Consider the following 26,533-nt stretch of genomic DNA (forward strand, 5'->3'; position numbering starts at 1 on the left):
TATAGCTTCTGGGAAAATATATGATGTCAGATAAGTCACTGAGTATAAAAAAATCTCTGTACTTACAGTGTCTTGGGCAGTATCCAGCATGTAATATGTACCTTACAAATATTAGTCAAAGGAATGATTGTGCTATGACTTTATCATGGAATACAATCTCAGGGAGGATTGAAGTACAAGTGGAATGAGCTGAGAAGGAAGAAGAGGTAATATGGGGAAGTATATTAAGCTGCTGAGCATGACTGTCTAGTCCATAGACCATAGCCCCAAGATGCTGTATCAATGATGGTTAAGAACCAGCCCTAGGATAAAGTGAGAAAAGGAGGGAAAATTTATCCTAGATTCCACTTGGTCACCTCTGGGTTGTGCATTCCAAGGCATGGCATCTAGTAGGTCCTGCAGTGGGTCAATCCCAAAGCCTACAGCTGGAGATCAGAAGTGTACCAGCGCTAAGTTGGTCAGAGTCCATGCAAAGCTGGAACAAGAGATGGGGAGCCCAAGAGGATCTGAAATGGAGCATGAAAGATACCTGGCACAATGTATATAAATTTGTCTTTCAAATTATCTAGACATCATGGGCAGGACTTGGATACCAGAAGTTAAGACATTTGGAGAAGATTTACAACATTCTGTGTTGTAAATCTTCTTGCCACACTTGACTCCTGGCATGGTTCTGGATATGATAAGCATCAGTAAGAATCGACTAAATGACAGCATAGAGGCATCTGAGCAGTCCAGTGGGATTCTAGGTTCCCAAAGGGTGACGATGATGCAGAGATAGTGAGTATGGGATGTTAGGGGAGACTGACGGTCAGAGAACAGCTGAAAACAAACATGATCCACTTTATAATTTTGCCTGGAGTAAAGTGTATTTCAAAAGGTTTCCTATGTCCTCTTCTTAAATTTCATGTTAATAAAACCACTCTGGCACCCCTTCCAAAGTTTCACCTTTAATAAGATTACCTGAATTATAAAAACCACTTAAGGCCCAGGTAATGGTTATGGGTACTAAGAATCAATAAATTTGACCTTTCACTAGATTTTCCTCAGAGCCCAAGCACTGATTTCTTTGTTTTCAGTGTACATTACAGCTGCCTATTCAGTGTTTATTTAAACACTGGATATAACTTATTTTGCTCTACACCTTGTCTACCACACCTCGTCTACAGCTGGCAGATATCTTCTGGAGAATAAATTCTGTTGCTGTGACCTGCTGTGTCCATTCACATTTTATTAAGGTATTTTTAGCAAGGTTTTTTCCCATTTTCATCAATCATAGATGTGAAAGGCCAAAGACACTCCAAGAAATTATTTCAGTACCTTCCTTTTAGGGAAAAGGACAAAAAGAGGCATTTCCATGAGAGGTAGTATGTTCACCCCTTTTCTGAACCACTCCAAAACCATCAGTTGCTCCTTCTACTTCAGACACAGCTGTTAGGGTCTTGTTCCCCTGTAGGCTTTGAGCAGCTTTGCCCAGGAGTACCTAGATGGCAGCCTCACCTCATCCCTCATAAGGGATTGTTGCTTCCTGCCTGGGGCACCTCTATTCTGTAGCTCAAAACTCCCAGGAATTCACTCTGCACTCAGGCACGCTGAGCCCAGCAGAGCCCAGCAGAAACTTAGTGCTGTGGGGCCACCCTTGACCAATTGGAACCAGTGAATAAATGCATCACACTTTCATCTCCTGGCAGACAGTTCTGAGAGGCATTTCATATCCCACCTCACAGGTCCTGGGGTAATGAAACAGCAGTGCCATCATACATCCTTGCGTTCGCTTTCCCTTTTTTCTCTTTCATTCCTCCTGTCCTGCATTTCTATCCCCTGAGATGACATTTTCAAACAAACTAGCTAAGCACAAGTTTTGGTCTCTCACTCAGCTTTTGAGAGACCCTAAGCTAAGACAAAAGGGTGCAGTCTTACATTGGATTTGCAAAGTCTCATGCCATGAATTCATGCTTCAGGATTACAACATCCACAACTGGCCCCTTGAGGTCTCCGCCCCTCCCCCCAACACAAGGACTCCTCAACTGCACTGATTTGTCTCTTCATTCCAAGGCTAACAGGGGAAATGGAAACAGCTATTCCCTGAACACTTACATGCCCAGCTTTATTTTAGTTTTCTTATTAACCTCCTTGCACAATGCAGAAACAAGTTCACTATGGCTAAATAGCTCAGCCAATATCTCACAGTGAGAATTCAAACTAGGATTTGTACTAAGTCCTGTGGGTTCAAAGCCCGTAATCTTTCCACAGCATACTAAGAGTAGACAGGTCTTTATTACTACAAGTCTTAAGCATCCTTTTCTTCCTACGTTCATCCTCTGAGGATCTGCAGCACAAGTTTTATACAAGATGTATCTCTAGACATGAAGTTTCACTCCTTCGTGGGACCATTTTTCTCCGGACTCTGTGATCCTTCATCTCCACAGGGAACACAGGTGTCCAAGGGGCTCACATTGATTCTCACAATGTGAAAAGTCTTTCTGCTTCACTGCTTAGAATATTTTTTCCCCTTTCCCCTCCTTTTGCATCACACTTTTCCACTTTGAAGCCTCTTGGCTTAACTGTTTATTCACCTTTGCCTCACTGGAAACAAGACTACAAACTCCATTGGTGCAAACACTTCTTCTATGTAAGAATGCATTATCCAAATCTTGGAGAGGCATCTCTGACATCTTTAACATCTCATCAAGCTTGGCTACCAGCTTGATATGGGGACACACACTGGAAGGAAAATAAACATACCATAGCCTGGGAGACAACCAAAACCACTCTCAATTTCCAAGGCGCTAAGTTAGAGCAAGTACCTTTCGTCTATGGCCCTCTTGAGAAATACCTTGATGCCCTGTGGCAGCAAACCTCAAATTTACTTTCAGGTTCTAGACCCCAGGAGAAATAATCAAATCATATTATTTTACCTGTTTGCCTCATTTCACTCTGTTAATTCTTCTTCACAGAAGAGAGTTTTACTACTTTCCTTACCCCACTTTTTGATGCAAATGAGAACTGGACGTCCTTTGTCCCCCAGGGTGGGGACCAGAATAACCCTAACTCCAAAGGTTAGAAGAAAGCAATTCTCTGCATGTGAATGACACAATAGTCTGGACTCTTTACTAACAGGTGCAAGGTGGCTTCCTCATCAGGCAGGGCTGAAGCTGGCTTGCCCCACGCCCGCATTCTGCCAGCACCGTTTGGCAGGTGCTGCATTTCTTAGCCATGAATTGCGCTGCGTGATTGCCTCAAATCATGGGGTGTTTCTCTGAAGGCTTTAGCCTTGCCATAAGCACAACTGTCACACAAAACCCACTTAGGAAACTAGAAGCCATTCATCTCCACGAACAACCGACTCCACAGAGCTTGGCTCATGGGCTTTTATGAGATGACTTAATCAGAACAGCTCATTTTCATGAGCTGTTGGGTGGGTGCCATGAGTGTGGAACACATGTTAGACAGCTGAAAGTGACCTGGGTCAGGACTCATACTAGCCCAGCAGCCTGGAGAGTTCCTGAACTTTATTTACCCTATAATCCATACAGGTCTTCTCTGATTCAGTCTTTCCATATTGCATTGCCTGCTGTTTCTGAAACATACCATAATATTACTGTTATGTTTAATGCTATGCATTTGAAAATAAAACATGGATTAGCATCTTCTACTTCCTGTGTAAAGCTCTTTGTTCATTTATTTAAGAAGCTATTTAATGCTGCATTATTTAATTTTTAATTATGCTTATATTCTCTGCAAGCTGTGTTCCATGTTTTGTGTTTTTCAGTTTAATTTTTAAAGATAACACACAACTGGAGCTCTTGGGGAGATCATGAGGACCTTAATTAAGGTCCTTAGATCTCACCAAAGCTAGGATTAGTTCTCTACCTTTAATTGAAATGATCACTCCAAAAATGGTCCAACCATTGTAACAAGCTTATATTTAAGAGACATATTCATATCCCATACTGAATAATACCACATTTAACTTTAACTGGCATCAATTGTTTATACAGCAGCTGTCTTTAAAAGCCTTTTAATGGCAACCCATTGTTTCTTACGGTCTTCTCCAGAGTTAGGACAAAAAACAAAGACCACTGTTCCTGTAACAGACATGTATGTTTCTCCTTCCCTGGGTTGTCCTCTTTAATCAGAAATTAGAGTCTGTTTCCAGTCTGATTAATTGGACCAAGCCTTCAATCAGTTTCTTGGTTTCTAATTCTATGGAAGTGGGAGAGGAGAAGAAAAGTTATTCTTTTCCTCTAGGCAAGGTATACTGAAAAAGCAGCACTTTCTCCCTCCAACAGCAGATAAACACAATGAGGGTCTGCTACTAGGTAGGTAGTGAACATTGACCTTATGTTTTCTCAAGAGGGACTGAAATATTGAGCCTTAAGCTCCATCAGGTGCTTTCAGGGCAATGGTAGCACCTGTGTAACCTCTGACAACTGATGGTGAAAGATGTTCATAGCTGATGTGTGGCAGCTAAGGCTCACACAAGGCTTCAGGGAACACAGCTGCATTTAGAAAATAAACCTGTTTGACAGTACCCAGGACACACTCCCAGTTGTCCCTCCCTTTATCATCAGTGGAACTCTGGTGTTCTGCACGGTGCTTCTGGATCTTGCTGTCAACCCTGGGTCTTTGGGATAGAGGTTCATGGAATATCCCGCCCCCTGGTGGAAGGCCTTACCAGTGAGCTCAAGCTTGAGTCAGTGGTAATGGTGGCTCACCTCATAAATGGATCCCAATGTCCCTCTGTGAGACATAGATGATTTCACCGCACATCTATGTTTAGACCTATCCTAATTTGACCCAGTTTAGCAAGTAGGTAGAGTCTTCCTCATCACCTACTAGGAAACAAATTCACATCTGACTTCTATTTTATACTTTTCAAATTATACAGCAGAATTTGGCTCCCTCTGGATACTCCCAATGTCTAAAATACTCATGTTTTAAACTGTTCCTTTCTTATAATAATAGTCAACATTTACTGAGCATTTACTACATGCTGAGAAATTTCACACATTACCTTATTTGATCTTCAGAGCAGTTCTGTGAGTTAGGTATTATAATTAACAGATAAAGACTTCTTAATATAAAGTTTCACAGATGCTTAGCAGAATTCACAAAAACTACAAGATTCTTCAAAAATTAACTGGCACAATTTTATCCTGACAGAGCAGTTCTCTTTATATCATATCTTTCTTATTTGCAGTATATTTTACACTAAATATACCATAGATGTTTAGACAATGAAAGCATACCTGTTAGAGGAGAAAACTGGTGAATAAGAAAAACAGTGGTCATGTAAGTGCTAGAATAATATTCAGTATTTTGGATAGTTCTGAATGGTTGAAATCATTTGAAATATGCCTTTCATGCATCTAATCTGTTTTTATTGAAATTTACCATTTTTTTAATTCTTTCTTTTTTTAAATATATATTTTATTGATTATGACATTACAGTTCCATTGTTTTTTCCCCTTTATCCCCCTTGATCTGGCACTGCTCCTTCCCCCAGCATCCCCTCCCCTTAGTTCACATCCATGGGTTGTGCATATAAGTTCTTTGGTTTCTCCATTTCCTATACTATTCTTAACCTCCCACTGTATGTTTTGTACCTTTTTCCCCATTCTTTTGCCCCCCCCCCTCCCCTTTGATCTCCATTTCTACTATTCTGTTCCTTTTCTAGTTGTTTGCTTAGTTTGTTTTTTTCTTTTTAGGTTCTGTTGTTGATAGTTGTGAGTTTGTTGTCATTTTACTGTTCATAGTTTTTGATTTTCTTCTTTTTCTTAGATAAGTCCCTTTAACATTGGATAGAGTAATCTTGGATGTAGGACCTTGCTTTTCATGACTTTGAATACTTCTTGCCAGCCCCTTCTTGCCTGCAAGGTTTCTTTGGAGAAATCAGCTGATAGTCTTAAGGGAACTCTCTTGTAGGTAACTGTCTCCTTTTCTCTTGCTACTTTTAAGATTCTCTCCTTATCTCTAATCTTGGGTAATGGAATTATGATGTGCCTTGGTGTGTGCCTCCTTGGGTCCAATTTCTTTGGGACTCTGTGAGCTTCCTGGATCTCCTGGAACTCTATTTCCTTGGCCAGGTTGGGGAAGTTCTCCTTCATTATTTTTTCAAATAAGTTTTCAATGACTTGCTCTTCCTCTTATCCTTCTGGCACACCTATGACTTGGAGATTGGATTGTTTAAAGTTGTCCCAGAGGTTCCTAAGCCTCTCCTCATTTTTTTGAGTTCTTTTTCTTCATTCTGTTCTGGTTGAATGTTTATCTCTTCCTTTTGCTCCCAGTCGTTGATTTGAGCTCCAGTTTCCTCCCCTTTACTATGGGTTTCCTGTATATTTTCCTTTATTTCACTTTGCATAGCCTTCATTTTCTCCTCCATTTTGTGATCATACTCAACCAATTCAGTGAGTATCCAGATTACCAGTGTTTTGAACTGTGCATCTGATAGTTTGGCTATCTGTTCATTGCTTAATTCTATTTTCGGAGCTTTGATCTGTTATTTCATTTGAGCCATACTTCTTTGTCTTGACATGCCTTGGAAATGCTTGGTAGAGGTGGAGCCTTAGGTATTCATCAGAGTGGGGCAACCCAAGTCACTGAGTTGTGACACTGTCTGTGGGGGAGGGGTCCAGGAGGAAACAATGCTACTTGCTCAACTCTCAGCCAGCTTTCCGTCACTTCCCCTGCTACCCACAAGCAAATTGGACCCTTCTGGTGCTGATTCCTGGATGGGTGGATTTGTGTACATTCTAGGACCCTGTGTGTCTCTCCAACAGACTCTCCTGTGAGGCTGGGAGTTTCTCCTGCCACTGCAACCACCACAGTTTTTTATAGCCAGAGGTTTTGAGGTTTTCTTTTCCTGCACTGAAACCCTGGATATCATGATCTGTCTCGCTCCCCAGATGTTCTAGGTTTATCTGCAGGCAAATGTGGAACCATCTGGTCTGCCAGCTGCTGCCTCGCCCACCTGGTCCTCCAGCCACTGCCTTACCATGCGTCCTTTCCACCCCTGCTGCCCATCTCTGCCCCTCTTACAGGTCTGGATGAATGTTTCTTCTTTAGCACCTTGGTTGTCGAACTTCCATACAGTTCAATTTTCTGGCAGTTCTGGTGTTTTTTGTTTTTAAATTTGTTGTCCTTCTTTTGGTTGTGTGAGGAGTCAAAGTGTATCTACCCATACCTCCATCTTGGCCGGAAGTCCTAGAGTTTGTCTTTTAAATTGAAACTTTTATTTTGCCATTTTCACATGAATATCTTGAATAAGTAAAATTAATTTACAATGAATTTTCTTCACTTTTTAAATTAGGATTTTTTTCCTGTTTACTCTTTATACTATTAAAGTGTAAGCACAATACCTTTGCCATAACAGAATGATTTTCATTAAAAAAATGCTTTATATGAATAAACAGAAGGGTGTTAGGCTCTGTAGAATCACTGTGAGTGAAATTTAAAATGGCACTAGAAATAAATGCTAGCAGAAGGCTAGGAATTTCCCCACAGAGAGGAAGCAGTGGATTTTACAAGTGGGGATCCTGACGATAGACTCTCTGTTCACGCATGTACAGAGCTCTGAAAAGGCTGTGTGAGAAACTCTTTAGTAAGTGAGGGTGAGAATCTAAAGGTGGTGCTTATCTCATAAACAACACCGCAGTCATGCAGAGGCTGGCACAGCCTCAGCGCAAGAAAAACACAAACTCATGAAATGTTCTATGTTTCTGAAAGTGCCTAAAAGATGCCATTGCCTGAAGGTGATGGTGGACTCAATTCTCCACCATCTCTCTGGTTATTTAAGAGAGGAGGAGGAAGAGGAGGAGGAGGAGGAGGAGGAAGAACAATGAGGAGGAGGAGGAGGAGGAGAGGAAGGAGGAGAAGAAGGAGAATGAGAAGAAGGAGAAGAAGAAGAGAGAAGAAGAATGAGGAGGAGGAGGAGGAGGAGGAAGAGGAGAGAAGAAGAAGAAGAAGAAGAAGAAGAAGAGGAGGAGCAGGAGGAAGGAGGAGGAGAAGAAGAAGAAGAAGAAGAAGAAGAAGAAGAAGAGGAGGAGGAGGAGGAGGAAGAAGAAGGAGGAGAAGAAGGAGAAGAAGAGAGAAGAAGAAGAAGGAAAAGAAGGAGGAGGAGGAGGGGGAGGGGGAGGAGGAAAGGCAGGAGAAGGAGGGGGAGGAGGGGGAAGGGGAAGAGAAATGAAAAAGAAAATGCATTAAGCAAGTTGTCTACTTTTGAAATATACAGCCACATTAGCTATAAGACTTCCTAAGTAGTATGTGCAAATCTAGCAAAAGTTCTGGGGGTTAGAAACCCACTCATGGCAGCCTGGTGAATTCAGACATACAGGATCCAGCTCATATTGACTCATTTGGTACTAAGCATCTTTCTTCGTTACACATCTTAAATACATGTAATACTTTGTGCCTGGCATGAAGTACATCTCTGATGCTTTACAAACATTAATTTATTTTAATATTCCTGACAATCTTTTGACATACTACTATTATTATCCCCATTTTACAGATGAGGAAACTGAGGTACTTTGTACAAGCAACTTGCTCAATGTCACACAGCTAGTGAGTGGCCAAACCAGGACTTGAAGTCAGGTAGTTTGGCTTTGGAGCAGGACTAGGGCTAGGGTGAGGTGAGTGAGGCACTAGCCTTAGGTGCAAAATTTAAGGGGGCACCAAAAACTCAATAATCAAGATTAATAATATTTTAATAAAGTATTTGAGAAGACAAATTAATGCAAATCACCCATTTGAACAAATATCAAAAGCTGAAATAAAGATAAGATCAATATTACTGACTTACCCTTTTGCCTCAGCCTCCAATCTGGCTCAGCATGGCTTTACTTTGGAGTTTGTGTCTGTAACTATTATGATCAATGATCTCTTTTAAAAAGTCTCTCTCTTCTTCAAAGCTCTAATTTCGGTTTGTAATTGTACAAATTTGGTGTGTTTATTAGGCTACTGTTCCTCTGCCTTTTAGAAGATGATAAACTCTGTGAGAGCAGGAGTCTGTTTTGCATCACTATTTTATCCCAGACAGGCTGAAAGAAGGGTCTGACTGGGAGGTAGAAGGGCCTGACAGGGAGGTTGTTAGGCTGTCATAAGAAGGAAGGAATATGGCTCCTACAGGTTACACACTCAAATATGACATAATTACACATCTGATAGGAGGAACCCATATAAAAGATAATGAATACAAAGCTAGGCAAAATTGTGAGTAATAATACACTCCAGGAAAATAATCAAAGTCCTATCTGCCTAAATCATAAAAGAAGTTGAGCTGAAAATAAATTGAGCTGAAAGCAAATTAAAATTTTTATTAAAATTGAAAATATCATCCTAGTGCTATTTCATCATATAGCTACAAGATCCAGCCTTTATCACCATAGCACTTGTAGGAGTAGGAAGGAATAAATAAAAATTTGTAACTATATAAAAGGTTTTGAATGTACTAGAAATGTGAATGAGGTTTTCTGACATGATAACCATAATCTACATTATCTGATTCTACATCTAAAAGAGACATTGCTTTTTTCACTCTGTTTTTAGAGTTCATTATATTTAATCTAAAAAAGCTTTCCTTATCTTCACAACCTATAATGAATTTGGAAAACAATAGTTTTCCCTATTTCATAAATCTTCATTATTCCTATTTTGTAAGGAGATTATTTGTTGATTACTTGAAAAACTGTAAGATGGAAAAAGGCAGCAAGGTAAGAAGAGCAATAGTTTGAGACTCAAAAATAATTCAGAAGGAAAACCAAGCACTTCCCTTTCCAGTACATTTTAGATTCTAAGGTTAGAACTGGCCTTCAGGACCTGGAATAAGAAATCTACCTGGTGGTGCTCTTGCATGTTTCTTTAGTCAGAGAAGACCAAGCACTGCCCTTTTCAAGGCTCTCCTAATATAGAGACTGGCACCTTAGTAATTCACAGGTAGGCAACAGGTGAAAGATCAGTGTTACATGGTTAAATCTTCAATTTAAAACTGCTGTGTATGCTAAATTTCTGCTATTGAGACTTTAAATAATCAAATTAACATATTAACAGGCTTATTTTTATTATAATATGAGAATCACTGAACACACAAGTAATAACTATACTAATTCAAGGTCAGACATGTATATACCCATGTTCACAGTAGAACTAATCACAACAGCCAAAAGGTAGAAGCAGTGCAAGGAGCCATCAATGAATGAATGAATTAAAAAAATGGATATACATACATATATGCAAACATCATTCAGCCGTGAAAAGGGAGGACATCCTGACAGATGATGCTATAGCATTTATGCATCTTGAAGACATGCTAAGTGAAATAAGGTGGTCATAAAAGGACAAGCGCTGAATGATTCCACTTGTCTGAGGAACCTACAGTAGTCAAATTCTCAGACAAATGTAAAATGGGTAGTTGCTAGTGGCTAGAGGAAGGGAGGAGTGGGGAGTTAAGCGGTTATAGTTTCAGTTGTGGAAGATAAAAAATTTGGTGATAGATGGTGATGATAGTTGCACAACAATGTGAATGTACTTAATACCACAAAACTGTACATTTAAATATGGTTAAAACAGTAAGTTTCATGTTATATATTTTTTACCATAATGAAAAAATTAAGCAGTTGTCAAAATTTTTAAGAATTAATCTTTCAAAATGTAACATAAAACACACTTTTAAAAGAGATTAAAATCTACATACTTTGATTAAGGAACATGTATAAAGGACCCATGGACAAAGCCCAAGTGAGGAAGAATGGAGGATGGGAGGTGGAGGGAGTGGGTTGGGGGAAAGTGGTGGCGGGAAAATGGAGACAACTGTCCTGGAACAACAATTTTTAAAAAAAAGGAAAAAATAAATCATGTGAGGTAACAAAAATAAATAATGGGCGTGAAAAAGAAAAGGATAAACCATGAAAAAAAAAAACCCAGGCAGATATGCTAGAAAAAAGTGTCTTTAAAAAAATTCAGGCATGAGAGAGACACAAATTAAAACCACAATGAGATATCACTTCACGCCAGTCAGAATGGCCATCACTAACAAATCAACAAACAAGTGCTGGTGAGAATGTGAAGAAAAAGGAACCCTAGTGCACTGTTGGTGGGAATGCAGGCTGGTCAGCCACTGTGGAAAACAATACGGAATTCCCTCAACAAAACTAAAAATGAAACTGCCTTTTGATTCAGTGACTCCACTGCTGAGATTATACCCTAAGAATCCCCAAACACCAATTCAAAAGAACCTATGCACCTCTATGTTCATAGCAGTGTTATTTACAATAGCCAAGTGCTGGAAGCAGCCTAAGTGCCCATCAGTAAATGAGTGGATCAAAAAACTCTGGTACATTTACACAATGGAATACTATGCAGCATAAAGAAAGAAGGAACTCCTACCTTTTTTGACTGCATGGATGGAACTGGAGAGTATTATGCTAAGTGAAGTAAGTCAGGCAGCGGGAGACAATTACCATATGATCTCACCTATAAGAGGAACATAATGAACAAAACAAATAAGCAAAATTGAACCAGAGGCATGGAAACAAGGAACAGACTGACAGCGACCAGAGGAGAGAGGAGGAGTGGAATAAAGGGGGAAAGAAGGGGAAGGGTCTAGTTAAGAAATAGGCATAAATGACCCACGGACATGGACGACAGGGTGGGGGTCGACTGTGGGAGTGGGGGATGGGCAGGGCAGGGCAGGGGAGAACAATGGAGGAATATTGAGATAACTATAATAGAACAATGAGAAAAAAGTTCTCCTGCCAGGACGTGTTGAGTAACATTCAATCAAGACACTCTCCAGCACAATGCCCTCCCTTTTCTCTTCCATTTAAGAAAGTATATCAGAACCTAAGAAAGTGAAAAGGACGTTATCATATAGTAACCTGAAATAACAACTCATTTACTTTTTAATTAAATAAGTCACAAACTCAGGTACTTTATATTGGTATAACTTTTCATGAGACAGCTCACACTGATCCTGGTACACCAGTGAGTTGAAAACTGCTAGTCTAAGGTCACATCAAGCATAAGCTAGCAAGCAAAAGTTAGCATGAAGAAACATTAGTCACTTTAGAATGTTCAGACACTAGCTGAACTAGTGAAGTGATTGATTTTTATCCCCTCAAGTAAGAATTATGGCAAAAGGGAAAAAAAGCTAAAAATGTGCTGGTGCTAATTTTAACTGTATATAATGGAAATCTCATTTCCTGTACTATATCTGTAATTCTGATCTTATCAATCATCTCAGAGCAGAGTATCTATCAAGATCTAAAATTACTGAAGAAAGTCATTTATGCCCTTTTGTGAGTATTTTCTTGAAGAGTGAAATTCACCATTTTTTAAAGTATTATAATGTCCTTTTATGAAATTCAGTGGGAATGAGAGGATCATGGTGAGTAGAATTATTCACATTCCAATTTTTGTTAAGAGAAGAAATCCACATTATCTGCCATTAATGCTAATAAAAACAACAGCTACCATTGGTAAAACAACTTCTATTTGCTGTACAAATACATACATCCTCAAAGAAAAGATTAGTACAGGTTCACTTATCCATAAATTCTGAAAAAGGCAACTTTTGGTGACAGCTTTGACCCATGTATACACTCTATCCCACTAAATGTGACTAGTATGTTTTACTGCAGAATTACTAATGTATTTGATTATATGATTCTTCTTTAGACCCTGCTGGGGCTGTTATATAACATTGGTATTTACACTGGGTTATCTTTCTAAAATGAAAAATTTAAGAAAACCCTGAATTCTAAAACTCACCTGGTCCCAAGATTTCAGAAACAGAATCATGAATTTGCATTCTCATTTTACAGATGAAGAAATCAAGTCTCAGAGAGTGGTGGTATCTTGCCAAGGCAAATAGCAAGTAAAAGGCAAAGAGGTATTGAAAGTGGGCTTTCTCTTTATAATGCCTGTCCACTTTCCATTATATTAGATGACAGGAAAAGAGTGTAAGGTAAGAGATTAGTGATTTGGTGCTATCTGGGTGGCCTTCCTGGCATAAGTGGAGCAGGACTAAAAATGTTGCACAGACACTTACTGCTTGAGCGTGACACTGGTAGGATTTTTAGTTTTTATCAGTTCTATTTTCTTTGTTTTTATTTCCTATCTTCATGAAAAAATATGAAAATTTTCCACACTCACAAATCAAATAGAAGCCTGGTTTATGTTTCACATTTTCTACAATTTGTTTCATATGCTTTTAAACACTATGAGCTTAAAATATTAAAAATATATTGTATATAGCCCTGGTTGGGTGGCTTACTTAGTTGGAGCATTGTCTGTATACCAAAAAAAGGTTGTGGGTTTTTTTGTCCCAGTCAGGCCACATACCTAGGTTACAGGTTCAATCCCCGGGTTGGGATGCATAAGGGAGGCAAGCAATTGTTTCTCTCTCATATTGATGTTTCTATTTCTGTCTGTCTCTCTCTCTTCCCCCTTCCTGTCTCTTTAAAAGCAATAAACATATCCTCAGGTGAGGATTTATATAAATATATTATATATAGTATACATAAATATATAAAAATATTATATTTTTGGGAATTTGGGGGTGTGGGAGACTTATGCCCTCTCCCACAGTAAGATTTTTCCCCACCATTTTAATTCTTCCTAAAGGAAATGGGTTTTATTTGTAATTTGGCAGCAAGATAACTATGGGCAGAGTGTTTTAAAGGGGGGGGTGATCTGAGCACTGAGGCAGAAGAAACAATGGCATTTCACATTTTCAGCTGCATATTCACAGCTTCAGTAGAAACAATGCCAACATTTACTATCAAAACCAAAAGTCTGAGGTCTCTCCAGGCAATTTTTATCCAAACAATTTAATAGTAAATATAATTTTAAGAGATTAGGATGAAAAGATAACAATGGAACACTCTGGGGTGAGGGCTGGCCTCCCGTTTGTTTCAATGGATTCAGCATCATCTTTCTTTTGGTAGTTCAAAATAAAATGATTCTTTTTATTGGCTATCAAGCACTGAAGCTCCAGCAACTCTGGCACCTTTCACTAGAATGAAGGTCAATGCAAAAGGCAGGAAGAGGCCAGAGCTTTAGATGGGAGGAAGAAATGAGATATTTAGTATGCAGTGTAAAAGCCTCTTTTCTTGCCCAGGAGAATTAGTGGGATGCCCAAGAGCTACACATGCTGTCAGTCCGTCCTAATCAGTTACGATACGACTACCTTTTAGAAAGAACTATTGAAATCACAGAATGGTAAGAGTTGGGACAGAGCCCTCCCATTGAACAATAACAAATGCACACAAATCTGTATCTCAACATCATATTTTTCATTGAACTGTCTCAAAAATTATGATGAGGTTAATCCAGAATTCTACATGTACTGCTTTTGGTGCTACTGAAAATATAGGATCCGGCAGAAGTAACACCTGCTTGAATGTGTTTGGTAGGATAATAATATGGCTGTAGTAATTTATAGCTTTAATTTGAACATTTAACTTAAAATGTCATATGGTATGCTTGAGTGTGATACTGTTATGTTACAGAATTACATGCTTATGATTTTGTAATAAAAAAGGGGAGTTATTTGTGCCAGACCCTGTCATTTGAGCCTTGTCCATTTTAAACTGGATTGATAGGAATAAAAATGTCATTGTGTTTTACATAATAAAATAAAGGATCTGGAAATAGAGCTAGCAGCTGTTATAAAGATACAAATGCTACCTTAATATAATTTCATAAAATATTTAATAAGTTGTTTTATACTGCTCACTAACACTAAGTCAGAAAAAGATGAAATTATGAATTATCTTCCTCATAAAGACAGGGAAGGTAGATGGAAGCAATGGGCTTATTATGCCAACAGCTCTTAAAATGGAAGCATTAAATGCACTTAAAGATTAAATGATGAAAAACCTGTCCTTCTAAAGTCCCAACAGTCTTTAGAAATGGGTTCCTTACTAAAGGAAATAAGTAATTTGCTGTCTGCTCTTTGGTGTAACACAATCACTATGATAATTACTTCATGGAATAACTTAAAATGTTTAGATAAATTGCTCTAAATGATTGCACATGTTTCCATTTTAAAATACGTGAAAAAAACTGTAAAAACATAAATCTACTTTATTTCCCTAACCTAATGAAATAAACAAAATTAAGACCTTGACCAATTTTCTCATGTGTTCAATTATACACTTGTTTACATATGTAATATTAGCTTCATATGATAATAACCTAACTACGCATTTTATAAATGCCTATATTTTTACTTTTGTATCCTGTACATTGTGGGCAATAAGAAATGAATGATGAGACTTCTCAAGGAGCTTTGAATATAGCAGGGGAGATAAGACAGGAGACTGCATTATAAATAACTGTAATACAAGGAATAAAGGAATAAAAGGTTTAGAAATAGCACAATATTCTGTGACAGTTCAGAGAAAGGCAAGCTATCTTGGGATTTTGAATCAAAAGGTTTCGTGGGGCAGGAAGTATTTAAATTAAACTACGGCAAAGATTTGAAAGGATGCTGCCCAGGGGCTGAAGGAGGGACTATAATCTACCCTCCAGAACATGCAGGTAAAAAGAGCCCAAATGGCAGTTGTGAGGTGGGAGGGGGGTGTTCTCGGGCACTCAGGGCAGAGCAGTGTGAAATGGCTGTGGGCTAGGGGAGGGGGGGTTCTGCCCATACCAGCGGGCTGGAGCCGGGGAATGCGCAAAGCTTTGGCTTTCAATAAAGTTGACAGTTTTGATGAATAAACTAAACTGGACATAATAATGACAGAACTCAGAGTGTGTCGGGGCTTCAAATGTCTGGAAGACCTTTCATTAAACACAGCGAGTGGATAAATCGAGATTTCTTCCATGAGCAGAAGTGTGGGGGCAGCCGTGGGAAAAATAGAGTTGCTGTCATTTAGTCCTGTTTCTTTGACATAACTGTTTTATAAATATAAAATATTTTAAATAACAATAAAATTAATTCCAGTAGCCATGTATGATAATTTACTTAGTACTTTAAAATAAACCTAGCTCTTTATAAAGAGTGGATATATACACAAACTTAGTAATATAACAAGGTATATTATAAAGAATAAAAGATATTACTACTGTTTCTAATGAAATGACCAACATTACAATTTGTAACAGAGAAGGTAAGTAGGAAATCATTTCTCCCATGAAACACAAGCAGGAGTATTTTACTAATGTCTGCAATAAATTGATTGATACCTAGGGTTTCTCTCTTGTTCTTTTATTTCTCTTTAAAGAAAGAAACATTCTATATACTTTTTTTCTTGAGACATGATTACTACGGATACATAAAACTTGGGCAGTAGCACCTATCCAACATATTTTTTATTGGGAATTTCAGTTCAGTGGAACTTATTAAGAACAAAGCTAATATGGGGACTTAATACCATTAATGACATGCATACACCCCAGAATTTCAGTATAAAATATTGTTATAGATTCAAGGTTTTGTTGTTTGCTGGCATATGGCCAAAGTGACTCGCTGATAGTAGAGAGTGGCATTTTTCTCCTGGCAGAGAGAACACTTCTGTCAGTCATGCTTTCAGGATTGTTCTCTCATGGGTTGGGAGCGGAGAGTAGAAGGAGAAAGAGGGAGAGGGAGAGAATACATTACGTTTGAAATGAATTTCTGCTTTATAACTACGCACAGATTTCAATGTAGGAACAATAAGTCACCACCAGCAAAAGATGGGAAGCTTCAAATGCAAATCAGCTTGAAGAACAGTGGTTCTCAAACTCTACTGCTCACGAGAGCCACAGGAGGAGATCTGAAGGCTCCCAAAGCCCAGGCCACCCTCCTCACCAGGGAAGTCAGAAGCTGTGAGGGTGGAACCCAGACATCAGTGTCTGTGTTTTAAAAACTCCCCCAGTGATTCCAGTGTGTGAGAACCAATATTTTCAAATGCTCCCCTGTTTCATGCGCCTTACACATACTAGCCTTTTGTAATCAAATTTAAATTCTCTATGACAATGAAAAATGTAAGAATATTATAAAAGAAAATCAGCTTACCAATTTCATATCACAAGTGAAATTTCTGATAAGTGCTAAATTTTGGTGGTGGAGAGTTGATTTGGGGTTATTTAAATCATTAGCCAAAGACAATCCCATGTTTTTAGTATGACTTAACAGTTGAATCCTAAAGTATTCTGCAAATATGATTTGTGTGCTTTGCAAGTGAGCATAAAGAGGGTAATTTCATGAATAATTATAACACTAGGTAGAAGGTGACTAGTGACACAGAGATATAGTACAGATAAAATGCTATGATTGCTGAGAAAAGGGGAGATCAATCCCAATTCAGTCAAAATAGAAGGTGACGGTATTTGATATGAACTTTGAATCATTCATTCCATAAAGTAAAGAGAGCAGGAGATGCAAGTTGGAAACTGAGGAATACATCCAGGAAACAGAATAGTTCAATTTGGCAGAAGAGAAAAGAGAAATGTGATACATCCAAAAAAGGAGACTGAAGCGCTTCTGGGAGAATCATCCATGTCAAAGTTTGAGATTCTTGGGACAGGACTGGCAGTTTCTTTTGTGGTCTAACTAGATCTTCCTGCAGTGTGTGGCACTGGTGTCCGCTTGCTGTCCTCCTTCTTGTACTCTTTTCCCTCAGGATCCACAATGTCCTTCATTTTCTTGCTTTCTGGTGCCCTTTTCCAGTTCCCTTTAGACTTCTCTTCCCCCACTCATCCTATATATTGCTCATTTCCAAATTTCTATTACAATGTCAAAAATTTTTGATCCCTGAATTTACTTTATCCTGTCTTCATTTCTCATACAGCAAAAGTACAGTGTTTGAACTACTTTCATGTGTTTGGACTTCAAGCTGGAACCTATGTGTCATCTACTCATCTCTCTCCTTCTCTCCCACCTTAAGAAGGTATGTTGTTTAGTTGAGGCTTTCTCCTCAATCTTTGTTTTTCAGCTTCTATAGATACCCTAATTGCTCTTACTAGGCTTTCTGCTTCTGGCATTAATACACTGCAGTCTGTTCTCCACATGGCTTCCAGAGCCTCATTACAAAATCCCGATCACATGACTCCCCTGCTCAGGTTCTTGGGTTCCCAGGTTAATGTTCAGACTGCCTACCTGGCACATTTGCCCCTCATGATTTGACACTTGCTCACTTTTAACGTGATCCCTTTCATACACACTTGTGATTCTAGCCATTCCAACCCACCTGCACTTAGTTGTTCAGGTCTGTACGCCTTCCTAGACGTGGTTCCTCCTTGGCTGCCTTACAGTCCTCCCTTCTCATTCCTCAAGTCTCAATCCTCTCCCTGGAAATCTTTGGAGATTCTTACTTTGAGTCATATGTTCTTCTGACTTCAACTTGTGGCTTATACTGAACCGTGACTGTTAGTTTAATCGTCTGTCCCCAAGGCGAGATTTTCACTCCCACAGGCATCTATTAGGAGCCCACCATACTTCACTACACTTGTTTACAAGTCTGTCTCTGCTGGGAGCCTATGAGCACCTTACAGTGGGAGGGCAGGAAACACTTCTTGTTCTGCTTTGTGTCTCATGCACTTAGCTCTATGTCTGGCACATAATTAGAACTCAGCTGAATGAGTGACTGACTAATCAGAGTTGTGCGGGAGAAGGGCTCATTCATCTTCTCACTGAATGACTGGAGCAGCAATGTGAACAATAGGCTGTGGTGAGACCGAGAAAAGAGAGAAATAGAGGCTACCATGAAAAGTTAGGAGAACTGATGCAATTGACAGATGGCATTCATTAATTTATTAAACACATTGGCTTGTCTAATTCAACCATCTGAGCTTTAAGTAGTCCACGTAATGGTTTTATTCCTCTGTCTGCTCCCTCTGTGTCAGTCATTGGATACCAGATCACACCGTGTCTTTGACATGGCTGCAGGAAAAAACCAACCTCCAACCCTTTCCTATTCACCCTGTTCCATTTCTTTAGAGCAAAACACTATACCATTAACCTTCCCAGGAATAGCTATTTGCATTTAATTGAAAAAAACAATACCCATGTGTTCACAAATGTCAGTACTGGCTCCATCTGGGGGTACTATCAAGGAATATGTGATCAGTTTCAACCTGTTTCTAAAAAAAACATTTACAATGGGTTTCAAGGTGGATACTTGATCTGGTCAGTCTTCTCCTAAAGAGGTACAATGGAATTCCCAGCTTGCTCAGGGAAAACAATGGATTTCTTCAATGGAAGGCGAGGGATTTACATTGTCACTGGATATCTTCTGAAATACAGGTCCAAACCATTCCTGGGTATTGTTTTAGTGAAGCCCTGCAGCACCCGTCTCCCCCAGACTAGTGCCCTGATTGCTTCATAGATAGATTGGGCTAAAAAGCATCAAGGAGCTAGTAACAAAACTCCTTTGTATATGCTTATCATTCATTAAATTCTGTCAGGAGTTAACAGAATAAAAGCAGAGAGGTGGATTTTTGTCTCTGTGTGGGCAATTCTATTAGAAGCTCCACCATCTATCTCCTTGAATGCTCCCCACACAGTCACCTGAGAAGCTTAATACTCATTCTAACCCTGCAGCAGCAGCTCCTACCACGAAGCTCCCCTTTCAGAAATGGCTTCAGTACCAAATTAAAATGCACACATGTTCCGTTCCTTTAGAGTGCATGGGTAAACTTCTGTAAAGGGTCAGCTAATAATTATATTTTAGATTTTGTGACCATATGCTCTCTATTGCAACAACCCATTTCTGGCATCATTGTGTAAATGCAGCCTGTTTTTCCATGGTGGGGATCCAATAAAACGTTATTTATGGACACTGAAATTTGAATTTCATGTAATTTTCACATACCATGAAATATTCTTCTGATTTTTTCTTTTTTCTTTTCTTCTTTTTAGGGGATAAGAGAAGAAGGGTTTCCACCAAGCATGGCTATAGAATTGTCCCAGAATGCTTTACCTGATGAAGCTGGTAATTCTTTGTTTGCAGTCAGATCCAGTCCATTCCAATTCTCCATGCTGAGAGTCTGATTTTTTTTGTTTCCAACCATTTAAAATTGTAAAAACTATTTTTTACTTGCAGGCCATACAAACCAGGCAGAGAGCTGGATTTGAAGCAGCAGTAACTTGTAGACCACTGCTTTAGAACAATGTTCACCAGCCTTATTCACAGGTATAGCATTATTTATAAATGATATTTGACCATTTCAGAAATTAAATTCAACCTCACAGGTGAAAATGATGATAGAAATTCAATGAGATGATTTTGAGAGGGGTAGTATGCTCTGATACAAATCAAACAACGGAAATAAAAGGAGAAGGAAGTAAGTCCAGGAAAAAGGAGGAGGAGGGGGAAGGAGTAGAAAAAGGAGGAAAGAGAAGTAGAGAAAGAAGGAAGAAGAGGAAAAGGACAGGATGAGGAAAAAGAGGAAGAGGAGGAGGAAGAGGAAAAAAGGAAAGATTGGAGGTGGAAGAGAAAGTGAGTAAAATTTATTGAGTGATTAAAAGGCATCAAACATTCTTCTAAGTACTTTATGTACCTTATTTTATTTAGTCCCCCCAAATCCTGTGAAATAGGTATTACTTTTCCCATTTTATCAACACCCAGCTATTAAATGGCAGGGCCAAGATTCAAAGCCAGGTCTATTTTACTCTATGGCCCATACTCTTTCCATTCTGCTTTGATGTCTATAAGATCAGCTATGTCATTTTTATAATTTTTAACATCTTATGTAGCAGCAATCTTCAACCTTTTTAATCTCATGGCACACATAAACTAATTACTAAAATGCTGTGGCACACCAAAATGTATAGTATATTTTCTGCCAATCTGACAAAAAAATAAGTTTAATTTTGATTCTTCACACCAGATAGCTATTGTTGTGTTAACTCTTGTAAATTTTTTATTTGACAGTCTAAGAGAAAAGAGGTCAGTGTTCCCAGACTAAATAGTCAGGTATTGTGTGTTTCAAAAATTCTTATGGCACACTGTTTGAAAGTTGCTGTTATGTAGTAATGTCCCAGTACACTGAGTTTTTAAATCATAAGAAATTCTAAATAGGAAATATTTATGGCCACATAAAAGATGTTTGCACGTGCAAACTGTTTACTATTTTCTAACATTAAAATGCATGTATTAGTAATGGTTACTTAATGGTACATGGGAAATGTATATCAGTATAGTATTTTGAGAACTATAAGTAAGCAACTGTAAATGTGCCTCTCTTTGCCAATTAGTTTATTTTTTACTTTTTAATTTAATTTTAATTTTTCATTGAATGTGCCAGTTAGTCTAGACTCAATAAGACACTTTTATTTTTAGCTCACATTACATGGGTTTACACATTTATTGTATTCCTCTATCTTTGCTTAACAGTATGTTTTATTGGAGACATGAATCCTTCCTCGGGTTGGTAGGCAGTTTAAATTATATTAGAATCTTTCCCCACTACTACCTCTACTCTCTAAATGCTTTTCAGGGTAAATCACCAATCTGCAGCAGCCAGGGAGAGAAGGGGGAAGTAAGTAGAGAAAGAATAACAGTTGAGACAGTGTTTCCCGCACTAAAAAGATGTCCTATAACTAACCATATGGGCCATCACTTCTGAATTTGCTTATTTTTATCTTGGATTCAGGTATAATCTGCCTTCTGTGGGAGAAGATATGACTTAATTCTTCAGCCAAAGACTATAATTTAGACCCTGAGTCTCTGTTACTGCTTATGATAGCTTTTCTCCATTCCTATTTTTGGGTCGGGGGCAAAACAGGGGATGGTGAAAATCAGCCTGGTTGGAATAGCACATGCTGTGAATTGGGCTGGGGTTTCTCAATATAAAGGTTATTTAGGGTTCAGAGTAGTCAGAGGACATGACCCCCTGTTTCAAAAAAAAATGCAGACTAACCACTGCATTTGGAATAGTATGATCAAAGAATTTTGACATTATGTTAAAATTCCTATATATACTGCTAACAGTGTAAACAGAAAAAGTACAGAATCTCTGCCTCTCAGTAGTTATTTAGGTACTTCACATATGTTTGTAAGCATTTTAGGTCTTTGTCTAACTCATCTTTGTTTCACTTCTCACGACTAGCTATATCTGTCAGAGCCAGGCACTCCACGCACTCAAGAAATGATTGTTGAATTAAATTGACTCAACAGCTAAGTCACAGAAGTTAAGGCTTCAGAGCCTTATCTGCGAATTCCTCACTAGGAGAAATTTTGACCTGCTGTAGATAAAAGTCTTCTAACTCAGTGATTCTCAAAGTATGGTCTCCAGATTACTAGCGTCAGTGTCACCTGGAAATTTGTTGGGATGTTAAATTCTTGCGCCCTATGTCAGCCCACTGAATCAGAAACTCAAGATGGGATTGGAATCCATCTGGCAACAAATCCTTCAGGTGATTCTGACACACACTAGTGTATGATAATCACTGTAATCAAATTAATAACAATATTGTGGGGTTCCTGCTTTCCTGAAGAGAAGGCTGCTAAGAGGAAGAAATACCTTTCCCACATTTGGGGCAAAACTATGGTACTGCCAAACATAAACTTACAAGGTTTTAAATAAATAAGTAGGCTTAAACATTAATCTCATCAAAGTTTGAAGGCTCCATTTCATCTCAGAGTCTCAAAATTCAGCACTTAGTGCTAAATCCAATGAATTTGTCATATGGAAAAAGAATAGTCATGAGGCATTTACCTTTTTTTTGCCCTGCCCTATTTTGCTGCATGAAATATGGACATTCCCAGCAGTCAAATGCAAATAATGAGGACCAGGGACACAGCCTAAGGAGGGAAGAGCAGAAAGCAAGAAGGATCTGGTATCTCGATCATCATCTGTGGAGTACCATATTTCCCTGAGCCGTAAAGCGCTGGACTTCTTGGTCTGAGCAAAAATAGTACTATGTCATTTAACTCACTCTCTTTCAAGTTTCTGTCAGCTGAACCCCATTCCTATGTCATACAAAAGCTAAACAACATTTCCCTCAAACATTTAAAAAGCAATCGTTTATACCCTTAAAAAGTTGAATCAGCAACAATCAGCATAGGGCACAGCAGGGTCAACAGTACAGAACAAAGCAGGCAGTTCTGCTCTTTGTGATTACAACTGTCTAAACATTTCTGACAGATTTCATGTGGCAATGGTTTTCTGATTGTCATTTTACAGAAGTTAAACAATAAAGAATTAAAGTCAAAACTTGAAAAGCTAATCAAAGAAAATGAACTGTAATTGTCTTTTGGAAGCTATATTGCATCAACATTTGAATAGCCATTATTCCTTTCCTCATTTCAGCATTATACACTACCAGTATCTATTCTTTCTGAGTTCTGAAAAGGCTTTAAGAATCTGCTGATTGTCATCAACTAGTTACTGAAGCCACAAAGCTCTGCAACACCACTGGACCATGGTAAATGTAAAAAAGATAGTTAACTACTGCAAACAGGGCTTCTGTTGCCAGATAAATGGTATTACAAAGCTGCAGTTACAGTGTTCACATCTGAGCACTTCCAGAGACCAAAATGTATGTGAGCATGAATAAAACCTCCTGGGATTAGTCACATTTCCAATGGTTCCACAGGAAAAGAAACTGGCAAATCCAGAATCTAACCACTTAGCTGTTGGCAGGTGAAATACACAAGATCAAAAGAAAAGAGCTGTGTTTCTGGGCAACCTCTTCGTCCACATACCTCTAATCCGACAACAAATTAATTTGTGTGCATGACTGTTTTGAATTAAACATGCCATAAAGACATTTTATTATCTCCTGCATTTACTTTGGGTAAATACTACTTAATTTGTCACCCTTCTGAGTAATTAAAAATACATTATTTGAATGGAAAATAGAATTAGTTTCATTATGCAATTTATTTTTGAATTAAAAATAACCAGATAGCAAGCAAATGCTTATAGGTCATAAGCTTGATGATACATAATTAGAAACACAGAAATTAATACAATTTAATGACTGGCAGAACAACATAAAGAAAGACAATATGATTCTAAATTACTTTTTCTTTCATGTGTCTTTCTTGAGTCAAACATGGGTCACAAAAACTAGCTAATGACAGCATCACCAGTGTTTTGGTTTAAAAAAAAATTAAAAACTTTACATTTTAGAGCAGTTTTAACTAAAAACAAAATTGAGAGGAAGGTAAAGAGATTTCCCATGTATTCTTTATCTCTACACATGCATAGTCTCCCCTATTATCAACATTCCCCACCAGAATGGTACATTTGTTATCACTGATGAACCTACATTGACACATCATAATCACCAAAGTCCATAATTTATCTTAGGGTTCTTTCTTGGTGTTGTACTTTATAGGTTTGGACAAATGTATAATGACATGTACCCACTATTATGTGAAGTATTTTCACTGTCTTAAAAATCTCTATTCTTTGGCTATGCATCCCTTGCATCCCTCCTCCCATCCTGACCCCTGGCAACAACAAATCTTTCACTGTCTCCATAGTTTTGCCCTTTCCAGAATGCCATAAACTTGGGTTCCTATAGTAATATAGCCTTTTCAAATTGGCTTCTTTCACTTAGTAATATGTATTTAAGGTTTCTTCAAGTCTTTTCATGGCTTGCTACCATTTCCTTTTAGCTCTGAATAATATTACATTGTTGTACCATAGTTTTGTACATAAGTGTTATACTTATCTATTCACCTACTGAAGGACATCTTATTTGCTTCTAAGTTTTGTTATTATATATAAAGATGCTATAAATATTTGTATGCAGGTTTTTGTATGAACATAAATTTTCAACTTATTTGAATAAATACCAAGGAACATGATTGCTAGATCATATAAGAGTATGTTCAGTTTTGTAAGAAACCTGAAACTATTTCTCAAAGTGGTTGTACCAGTTTGCATGCCCAGCAGCAATGTATGGGAGTTCCTGTTGCTCTACATCCTCATCTGCACTGATGTTATCAGTGTTTGGAGTTTGGTCATTCTGATAAGTGTGTACTGGTTTCTTGTTCTTCTGGTTTCTTTTTTTTATTATGGAAGTATAATTGACATACATTATATTAATTTCAGGTATATAACTTAATGATTTGATATTTGTATATATTGTGAAATAATCACAACAGTAAGTTTAGTTAACTAACACTCATGACCATACATTGTTACAGATTCTTTTCTTGTAATGAGAACTTCTAAGGTCTATTCTCTTAGAAACTTTTGAATATATAGTACAAGATTATTAATTATCGTCGCCACGCTATATACCATATCCCCATGACTTATTTATTTATAACTGGAATTTTGTAGCTTTTGGCTCCCTTTACCCATTTTGCCCACCTCCCATCCCCCACTTCTGGTAATCAATCTGTTCACTATATCTACAGTTGGCTTGTTACAAAATTTATTTTTCATTTTGTAATGGGGCACTGCCAGGGCCCCCCGACAAAGGGTATTTATAACGGAGTCCAGAGATTGGGGTGTCCAAGAAAAATATATTCTCCCTACCCCAGGGCGGGCTGCCACAGGGGATGGGAACCTTGAGCAGGGCCATTGAGAGTCATTTTGTATGTCAATAACAGGATAACTTCGTTCCTCATATGCAAAGAGGGTTATTTAGCATATCACCAAGGCTAATCAGAAAGGTTTGAAAGACTTAATAGAGAATGTAACTGGGAGAGAAAGGAGGAGAGACTGGGGCCCGCAGGAGAGACAAAGGGACACAGACAAAGGGACTTCACACTCAAAGGGAACAGTGTGAAGACCATGCAGGAAGAAAGAGGGGAGAAAGGAGTCTTGCTAGTGGGCCAGGAGAAGGTGCCACATGGTTATGGATTAAGAGCTGGAGATGGCGGTGACACAGTGGATGGTGCTGCCTGCCTAGCCAAGTCCCGGACTTTTGTTCTTTTTCTTCTGAAGGCTGGTACCCCTGACTGGTCTAATTGGGCAAAGGGGGCAAGGCAGGATGGTGTGTGTGCTGGTGGTTGTTTTGAAGGGATTTGGAGGTTTAAAGGTGACATTTAGCCAATAATCAAACCTGTAAAACTTGTGAATAAATAGTTCCTTTTCCTTTTCACCAAACTCTGCCATTCAGAGCAATAATTCCAAGGGCGGTGGGCAAAGGACCCACAACCGAGGGGTCCCGGGGAAGGAGGGTGTCGCTCTTTCGGTAATAGCATCTGGGCATCCCCTCCCTGGGTCTTTTGTTCAATAACAGTTTCACATACAAGTGAGATCATATTGCATTTGCCTTTCTCTGACTTACTTCATTTAGCAGAATGCCCTCAAGGTCCAGCCATGTTGTGACATATGAAAAGATTTCATTCTATTTTATGGTTGAATTATATATTTTTAAATAATGTGTGTGTGTGTGTGTGTGTGTGTGTGTGTGTGTGTAAATAAACATTTTTATTCATTCATTCATCAATGGGCACTTAGGTTGTTTCCATATCTTGGCTATTGTAAATAACACTGCAACGAACATGGGGGTGCATATATCTATCCGAGTTAGTGTTTTTATTTTCTTCAGATAAATACCCAGAAGTGGAATTGCTGGATCATATGGTAGTTGTATTTTTAATATCTTGAGGAACTTCCTCTCTGTTTTCAATAG

At 38.5% G+C, this 26,533-nt stretch overlaps 1 protein-coding gene across 12 annotated transcripts in view; it reads right to left on the reverse strand.

The window, feature by feature from the left end:
• The window catches only part of NRCAM (neuronal cell adhesion molecule), a 308,117-nt gene that overhangs the window by 105,122 nt on the left and 176,462 nt on the right, over positions 1-26,533 (reverse strand). For 11 of the 12 annotated variants that reach the window (XM_054564304.1, XM_054564303.1, XM_054564299.1 and 8 more), the window contains exon 3: positions 11,386-11,472. The gene's annotated coding sequence lies outside the window, so the exon portion shown is untranslated. Of the gene's footprint in view, positions 1-11,385; positions 11,489-26,533 lie in introns of those variants that run through there. The other variant, XM_054564293.1, reaches the window with a different exon arrangement.

Source organism: Pteronotus mesoamericanus, unplaced genomic scaffold (genome assembly GCF_021234165.1).
Source record: "Pteronotus mesoamericanus isolate MK-2021 breed Mesoamerican mustached bat unplaced genomic scaffold, CSHL_Meso_final scaffold_85, whole genome shotgun sequence".
NCBI classification, from domain to species: domain Eukaryota; kingdom Metazoa; phylum Chordata; class Mammalia; order Chiroptera; family Mormoopidae; genus Pteronotus; species Pteronotus mesoamericanus.